Source organism: Nanorana parkeri, unplaced genomic scaffold (genome assembly GCF_000935625.1).
Source record: "Nanorana parkeri isolate BGI_ZX_2015 unplaced genomic scaffold, ASM93562v1 scaffold226, whole genome shotgun sequence".
Lineage (NCBI taxonomy): Eukaryota > Metazoa > Chordata > Amphibia > Anura > Dicroglossidae > Nanorana > Nanorana parkeri.
The window spans coordinates 566029-575735 of record NW_017306494.1 but is presented as its reverse complement, the minus strand read 5'-3'; positions in this window follow the sequence as shown (position 1 = coordinate 575735).

The following is a 9707-nucleotide window of genomic DNA, read 5'->3' as shown; positions in this document are numbered from 1 at the left end:
ATTAAATGATCTGTATGTAGCCCTGTACTATGGATCATTTAACCCATTCATGTTAGCAGAGGATCATTGTAAATGTATTGTTGCAGGCACTCTATATGTACATGTACTATATACTACATATAGAGTGCACTGAACAATAGATTTACAATTATCCTCTGCTAATATGAATGGGTTAAATGATCCGTAGTACATGATATGTAGCCCTGTACCCCCTTTTCCACTTACAGAGCTAGGTTATTTTTCTTTTAAATAAATATTAATGTATTTTAATGGTATCTATCTACCAGTAGCTGCCTCATTTCCCACCCTCGGCTTATATTCGGGTCAATACTTTTTCCCAGTTTTTTTGGCTAAAATTAGGTACCTCGGCTTATATTCGGGACGGCTTATACTCGAGTATATACGGTATACATCAAATGACCCAAATAATGTCATAGAACAACCAATATTTCCTAGCAGAATTTCATTCTAACTTACCACCTCTACATCGAAGGTTCATTTTTAAGATTTTTCTAGTTTAAAAAAAAATCCTCAGCATTTACTCACCTGCCAAAGTAAAGCATTATACACTAATTTAATTTCCCATTATTGATGGTGATCGCCTCATCGAAAAATTTGAGTTTTTTAAACTACTGTGACGGATGTTAAAAAAACAAAATAATTTCAGCAAACCACTTTAAACTTTCAAATAAATCTAATGGAAAATGCAATGTTTTATTCAGAAGGGCTCCAAAGTGGACTGCAATAAAAGACAAAGCATTGCTGATATCATTATAGTCAGCCAGGATAAAAGTAAAATATCACATCACAGCTATTTAGACAGAAAACATTAAAGGTGCTTACCTGTGGATAGATGTGACTGGCAAGACACGTGGGAGATCTTTGTAGAGGAGAACAGCCAGGGGACACTAACATCCCCTGCAGAAGCTACCGGGCTTCATAGTCACAACACAAAGTCATTGTATTCATGCTAACCCATAGCATAACAGTATCTACAGTGCAATAAACGTATTTTGAATCATTAGTTGGCTCTCTTATTTTTGGTATTTGTCATGAAATTGTGTATGCAGTATTGTGCATGGATCTGCGCGTGTGCACAGCCAAGCACGTACCTATGCCAGTACCTATGTTAGCTAATACAATGGTGCCTGAGATTACATGGTTAATTAATTAAGCATGGACTGCCTATTCAGCATAGGAAGTTGTTCAACTCTGAGATTTCTTGATCCCCTGGTTTCTGACTGCTTTGTATCCTGTCTATGATTTCTGGTTGCCAATATGTACCTCCGCTGCCCGGCTGTGTTTGACGACTTCACTACTGGCTTACTCCCTGTGTACCTACGCTGCCCAGCTGTGCCTAACCTTCAGCTTGCCTCTGACCCTGTTGCTCTGAACAGTGGCGACTCTAGGAACAATATATAGGGGGGGGGGCACATAAGATACCACAGTCAGATCTGGAGGGGCACTAATAATTTTCATTGCATGTCGCAACCGATGGGCGCCGAGAGCTGATTTAATTGCGGATTGCATCTGCGCCCTGCAGTTGCGACAGAAGCTGCATACAGCATGTGCTGGTTACTACTTAAACTGGCGCGCTGTGTGGAGCTTCTGAGAAGAAACGCTATTAGCATAGCGAGGAATTCGTCTTCTCGCACTGCCTGCTGTCAATCAGCAGACGAGGGACCTATTCAGGGTCGGGCACCTATTCAGTCTTGAGCACCAGGCCAGCTGCTTGCTTTACCTGTGGTGATCTCTGCAGAAACCCCCCCAGCGTCGGCCATATAAACTAAGCTTAAATTAGTATTTATGGCCGGGGCCTGAGTAGTTGGTGCCACACCCCTAAGAACTTTGGTATAAAAAGGAAAGAAAAAAGATGGGGGAGTTTTTTGGGCACCTTATGACAAATCCAAAGCAATTTAGCAGTAAAAAAGTATTTTTAATCTTAGTAATATTTTAAAAGATTGATTCATACAGTGCAAGTAATAAAAACAACCGGCTGATCAGATGTCTCCTTATACGCTCACTCCATTTATACCACCCATTTCAAGAAAGACATTACATGATTGAAAAATTCATTGAATACATGATTGAAAAATTAATTTGGGTTCATTAAAAAGTGGAGGGACATTGGCTTTGCTCACTCCACCTATGAACATCCCATTCAAGAATACATGATAGAATGGTTAAGTAATAAACTAGTTTAGCTGTAAACACAAAATATATCCTGTGCTCTTGGTTAGGAAAAATAGTAATTTAATAACCTTTTATATGCATTTATTTTAATTTATAACTTTTTACAGTAGTGTGGCTTATGGTTTGGTAAGTAGAATGTGTGTATGAGTTTGTATGTGTGTGTTTGGGCATTTATGTGAGTAACAAAGTATAGAAATTTATATTTTCTGGCTCGACTAATTGATATGCTGTCTATAGTCAGACTGTCTGTATACGGTTTAACGGTATACAAACACACAATTAGCAACAGCGCTGTGAGCCTGCCATGAACACTCTTCCAGTTGGCTATTGGGCTGCCCTTTTTAAAGACCTGATACGCAGCCCAATTTTCAACTCAAGGAGTGCAGACAACAGGCCGACAACAACATCTGATAACTTACAGATATTATTTGTATGTCTTACAGTAAATATACAGTGGCGTATCCAGGAATGGCACATATTGCACATGCCCTGGGCGCCACTTGAAGGCAACGGTTTGACGACCCATGGAGACAGGTGACTTTATTCTCTCCCTATCCCTCTCCCATATACATCTCCCAGCCCGTCTCATAGCAATCTGGGACGCTATAGCCGGCGTCCTGCCCCAGTGATGCCACTAGTTGCAAGGAGCCATAGATGCAATTCTTTTGTAGATACGCCTCTGTATTTACATTATGTATGGTGTACATTAGTAGGTATGCCTTTCCACAACTGCCTATGGAGAGGTTTATATATAGGCTTTCACCAAAAACCGTTAATAGGCACGTACAGATCTTTCATAGCTCAAGCTAGATCAGTTCCAGTTATAAGCAATGCTTCACTTTAGAGTTTAGAAATGAAACTTCTAGTGCAGAAACATTAGGTGTATTTTAGTGTGTCAGGGGCAGTGTGTCAGTTACTGGAACTGAGGATGAGGAGGCTTCCACCAAAAACTGTCAATAGGCACGCACAGATCTTTCACAGCTCAAGCTAGATCAGTTCCAGTGTTGTGATAAGCAACGCTTCACTTTAGAGTTTAGAAATGAAACTTCTAGTGCAGAAACATTAGGTGTATTTTAGTGTGTATGGGGCAGTGTGTCAGTTACTGGAACTGAGGATGAGGATTCTGGGAAATTCATTGTACAAAAAATGTCATTGTCAGGTCTTCAGGAAAGAGGAATTAGAATGTATTTATTTCTAGAAAATCATAACTGGGATTGTAGCAGTAAGGCCATATAACATTACCTTACAAAATGACTTCCATTAAAGTTATGTTTATTATATTAGTTCTCAATTTAACTGGAATTTTTCTTCAGTTAATAAAGCATCTGAAATTCTCCCATTCTGACAGAATTAACACCTAACACGGGCATCTTAAGTTTAAAGACAGCTTCTATAGATGCATCTATAAGAGCTGCAATACCATTAGTTCAACTGAAGGCAAACTAATTAATTAGAATTGGAATGGGTCTCATCAAAGAATGGAGAGCTGTTATTAGAATTGCTGAATATTGTCTTCCCATGTTAAGGAAATGATTAGCTGTAGGGTAACTGAAGGCATGTTACTTTGTTCTACCCAAGTGAAGAACAAGTGATGCTGCTGTTGTAGCCTATAAACACAAATTGGATTGTAGAAATGGTAAAAAGGTAACAATAGGCAAACATATTTATATTTTTAAGCTGAACTTTTTTTACGACTGACATACACTCTTTGTTTAGCAAATAAGCATTTAATACAGTTTGTACTTTGAAGACAGGATTACCAGGATTTTCAGACTAACAATAAAAGAGCCAAGTATTATGGGGTTTCATATGAGGCATAAATACTACTTCATATTAAAGGAGAACTATGGAGTCAGGGCTTTTCCCCATAGTTCTCCTTAGGGTAACGGGAGGACACAAACTAGCGTCCTCCCGTTACCCTAAGCTCAGTATACCGCGAGCTGTTGCTGTGGAGCTGAAGCGAGCTGTATACTTAGATGCCGCAGCCGGAGCGGATCCCGACATCGATGTTGACATACACTATATTGCCAAAAGTATTGGGACACCTGCCTTCACACGCACATGAACTCTAATGGCATCCCAGTCTTAGTCTGTAGGGTTCAGTATTGAGTTGGCTCACCCTCTGCAGCTATAACAGCTTCAACTCTTCTGGGAAGGCGTCCACAAGGTTTAGGAGTGTGTCTATGGGAATGTTTGACCATTCTTCCAGAACGAATTTGTGAAGTCAGGTACTGATGTTGGACGAGAAGGCAGTCTCCGCTCTAATTCATCCCAAAGGTGTTCTATTGGGTTGAGGTCTGGACTCTGTGCAGGCCAGTCAAGTTCCTCCACCCCAAACGCGCTCATCCATGTCTTTATGGACCTTGCTTTGTGCATTAGTGCCCAGTCATGTTGGAACAGGAAGGGACCATCCCCAAACTGTTCCCACAAAGTTGGGAGCGTGAAATTGTCCAAAATGTCTTGGTACCGTTCTCCTGGCAACCGCCAAACCCAGACACGTCCATTGGATTGCCAGAGAAGCGTGAGTCATCACTCCAGAGAACACTTCTCCACTTCTCTAGAGTCCAGTGGCGGCGTGCTTTACACCACGGCATCTGATGCTTTGCATTGCACTTGGTGATGTAAGGCTTTTAATAGCAAGGAAATTTCACAATCATCATTGAATCCAATGATTTGAAGGGGTGTCCCAATACTGGCAATATAGTGTAGGTGAAATCAACATTTAATAGGACAAAATACAAAATACACATATATATATACAGTATATATATATATTGAGAGATGGAAAGGACCAGGACCAGTGCAGGCTCTTGAAGTGCCCTGGATCTATGTGGACTTCAGAATGGGGTCAGTGTTTCTTTCTTGGATTGTGGATATGCACCCCCCTTGATACATGATCCGGTGAATCTGGAGCTACGGATGGTTACCCCCAGACATCTAGAACCCCTATACCCTCTCTCCCTAATCAGAAGTTCAATAAAATGTTCAACTAGCATCATACAACTGAAGTGGACATCAATTTATGGGCACAAGAAGAGGGCGGTTAGTGCTAATACTTTTTAATTCCTATATCGGTCATGATTATGTATATTTTCTATAGAAACTTCTGCGCTCGATTACTCTAAAAAACTGGGCATTCCTCCTTACAACTGCTCACCTAAATTGACTGTATGAGTGTGCATTAATATCATTCAAATATGTGAAGCGGTGCTATCACCCAATGAAGTAAACAAATAATGTGTGCCAAAACCAAATATAACAGTGAACAATACTTCTGTGAAAAAAATATTCCAATTAAATCTGCTGATTCTGATTGTGAGTGAAATCACAAGCCTTTGGATATGCTATCTGTTCTGTAACTCATAGATACAGCAAGCACACATAATCATGACTGATATAGGAATTATACAAAATGACCAAGGGCTGTAGAACCTAAACAGGCAAGAATGACAGGGGAATCATTGTAATATATAAATATGTAATTTGAATTTTGTACTATTAAATGTTATTTTTAATCTATGTGAAATAAATTATGTTTTTTTATATTATTATGAAGTAGTATTTATGCCTCATATGAAACCCCATAATCCCTGGTTCTTTTATTGGTTTTGAAATTTCAAGGGGGAAGATGCAAATTCATACTCTCATGCTTGACCTCTTGGGGGGGGTGATCATTTATTGGGAGGGTTTTCAGACTGCCTTTAGACTGCCTCTCTCTAATTGAAACACAGTATGGAGTTATCTCTATAGATAGACAATCAAAATTAGGTGCACTGTTCTATTGGCTTGAAATTACATGAAAGGTTCAACCTTGAAAGAACTTTTCAATTAAAAGCACAGCTGAAAAGGTGATAAATTGTATAATGATTCCCCAAAGCAATCAGCTATAAAAGATATTTGTCAGTTAGCCCTTTTTATGCACAATCTGACTACCAGTAGACATGCCAGTTGGGTCCTAAACCTGCTCTTGCCAGAAACCTGTACCTTCTACAAAGCAACAGTACAGCTTATGGAAAACTGCATTACCAAAGAAGAACAGTGGTAAAAAGTTAAAGCTCATGACAGGTCAAAGTAAATTGTATGGAAATCCTAACAAATAATGGGGGGAATTAATTAAAACTGGAGCAGAAGAATCTGGAGCAGTTGCCCATGGTGACCAATCAGCTTCACTCTTCAGTTTGTTCAGTTAAGATTTGAAAATGAAAAAGAGAAGCGGCTTGGTTTCCATGCACAGCTGCTCCAGATTTTGTCTGCTACAGTTTTGATAAATTCCCCTTAATGTATCTTTTTTTCTCTTTTATGGCCTGTTAAATGTGGTATCATGAGACCTTTTGTAGATGTTATTAGGGCTGTTCTATAAAAGCCAAGGTTTTACAGCCATAAATAATGCTTCTCACCCTATGATGCATACACTGCTCCTCCACGGTGTTCCCATAATCCAGGATGACGTTATGCTCTATAAATCCTATTTTTAAAAATTGCTAACAAATTTGGTTAAAAAACAGGATAAAAGGAGATTCCGTGGACTCCACAACTATTCATTAGTGAAACTTTATGGAACTTTCCATAGTTCAGAGCCTGTTTTTATTCCTCAAAGAATTGCATGATGATCTTCTTGGAGAATGGTATAGGTGCGTCTTTAATAAGTCTTGGGCCCTTTCAAGTGAAACTGACCAGGCTATGGACATTTATGAATGTACATATTGTAACCAACAGTAAATGAGCTTTAAAGGAGAACTCTGAGGAAATGTTTTCTTTACCCTTGCAGTTGGCTACCACCTCACTGCAAGGGTCAAGTGCTTGTTTTGGTCTAGGGAGGAAAACAACAAAGTTATGCTCACCTGATCCTCGGAAAAGGGCTTGCTGGTAAACCAGGTCCTGGAGCCTCACTACCCCTCTGCTGCAGTGGTCTAAGGTCCCGTGAGTGAACATATTTTATACACTGTGTAATGGACATGAGGACACTGAGGGACATACCATCGCTGCAGCAGAGAAGGGGACAGGCAGGAGGGAGTACTGTCACAGCTGGATGGCTCCAAGGATTGGGTGAGTATATTTTTGTATTTTCCTCCCTAGACCAAAACGAGCACTTAACCCTTGAAATGTGGGGGTAGCCCCACTGCAACGGTTAGGATTAGTTTTCCCCGGAGTTCTGCTTTGAAAAAAAAAAAAACCTGGCTGATCTCTGTTGCTGCGTCATCAAGGATCCCAACAGAGACTCTGAAATCAGGTCTCTGAAATAAGGGAAGATGAGTTGTGATTCTAGGGCCTCTGTTGCAAATGTTGAGGATGAATTCCTCCACAGTGCCTACAGATATAGAGCTCAGCAAGGGCTTTGAATGCTCATAGATAGGCTTCAGGTGCACTTGAATACACACAGGCAATAAATAATGTTTACTACTGTAACCTTTTCTCTACTCCTTCTGTACCCTATGAGCTCTACCAGAAGAACCGACAGTTCTCCTGTTAAGATTTCCTGTCTGGCTTTCCTAGTTGTTCCCTTAAAATATTTTTACCCCAAGTTCCCTCTTAATAGAATGAGCAAAGAATAAGCATATTTACCCAGCAATTATGAATCAACAAGGTATGCAGATTAATATAATCTTTTAGCTGATCCATTTACATACATGATTTTAAAAAGACTATATTAAAGTGATAATAAACTCAGGAATTAAATCTTAAAAATGCATTCAAGTACCTTAACTATTAACTAACTTGTTGTAAAGTAGCCACCGGTCCAAGCTCGCTCCCCCGATGGGCTACGATTGCACGTTTAGTTTACTAATTTTTATTGAGATTGTAGTCCATCACAGGAGCGAGCTTGGAGCTGTGACTACTTTACAACACACACAGGGACCATGGGGAACAAAAGTAGCCCCGCTCCAGAAGGAAGGACGGTGCCCATACCGATTCAGAGATGATTGGAGGATCTACAACTGAGTGATACACAAATAAGATACATTTGTGTTAATAGTTAAGGTAATTGAAAGCATTTTTAAGGTTTAACTCCAGAGTTTAGTGTCACTTTAAGCTTTAAGGTTTTATAAAAGAGTGGTGGTGCCTTTGATAGGAATGGTGAGAAAAGTTAGAGTGGAAGACTGTTAAAAAAACCCCCAGATATATGAACCATGTCTTAAAATATATCAGGTACTTTGGACAGCCCTGCTATGAATTATGTCCCCTAGAACAACCACCACCCATACAGGCAAACCGCAGTATAGTTATGTTGCTTGTTTTGGTTCCTTTTATTCTCCGACCATGAAATAAGTATAAATACATTGGCGCACTACTTCAAGATATAAAAAATTTCCAGTCCCTTAGCGGTTAAAAATAAGTGCTAAGAGTTTTATTTCTAAAGATAAATTATTTTCATATTGAACTTGTAAAAAAAAAAGCCACATTTAATTTATCCTGTGAATAAGACTGAAAATGCATTTTGTGGACCGTATTGTTATGCGTGTCTAGTATATTCCAGTTTGCGTTGTGTGTAGGTGGTCTTTGAATAATATGAAAGATTCCAAAACTCTTCATAGGAGACGCATACACAGGGTAAACACAGATGGATGTATTTAACAAATACTGCGCATTGGTTTTATTACATCAATAACAGGCTGTACACAAAATCACTCAGACTATTTTTGCAACCATATTTTATACTAATTATCTAATAATGCTTTTCCATCTGACTCAGTGACATCTGCTTACATTTTTATGTTATATGCTAAGTAAACGAACATAGCTTCATGGGCTCAACGTAAGAAATTCTGAGGAACAGAAATTAGTTATTGATTTCTGGCAATTTTTATAGTTAAAATCCTACTCCCTGTAAGAAGGTTCAGATTCTGTGTGGTCTCAATAATAAGGCAAATTAATTTCCCCACCAACAAGTATAATTGTTGGCAACAAGAAAAGTGCAAGGACATTTGATGAGGACCTCTGCATTCTTGAGGTCCCATGGAGCCTCAAATGAGAATTAGTTGTTCAAGTGCCTTTTTGAGGGACTCCATGTCCCCCTGTGCTTTTTAAACCCTTGTTCTCAACTGGTGGGTCGTGACCATGTTCATTTGGTCACCGTGTGCCTTCTACTGTGCTAGGTGAGAGGATCCACAGCCTCCCCCTAGCTCAGCACTGTCAGTTCTCGCGCCAAGCAGCCATTCAAAATGTACTGCCTGGCGCAGAGTATCAGCTTGAGGTGGAGTGGGGTGGGGTGGGCTGGGTGCATGGCCGCATCCATACAAAGATTAACGCACTGTAAAATGCAAGCGCACCTACCGCGTGTTCTGGTGTTGGAGGTGCGTTGTGTTGCCATTGGAATGGCACCCCAAACACACTTCCCGCCGACAGTTCGATCACCTGCACCAGAATAGTACTGCACTGCTGTGCTTTCCAGTGCAGTGAGACTTAATGACCAAGGAAAAATGTGGGTCCTGAGGTTACGCAGGTTGAGAACCACTCTTTTAAACAACTTTGCTTGGGTAACATTTTATGACTGATTGCTTTAAAGGGTAGGAAAA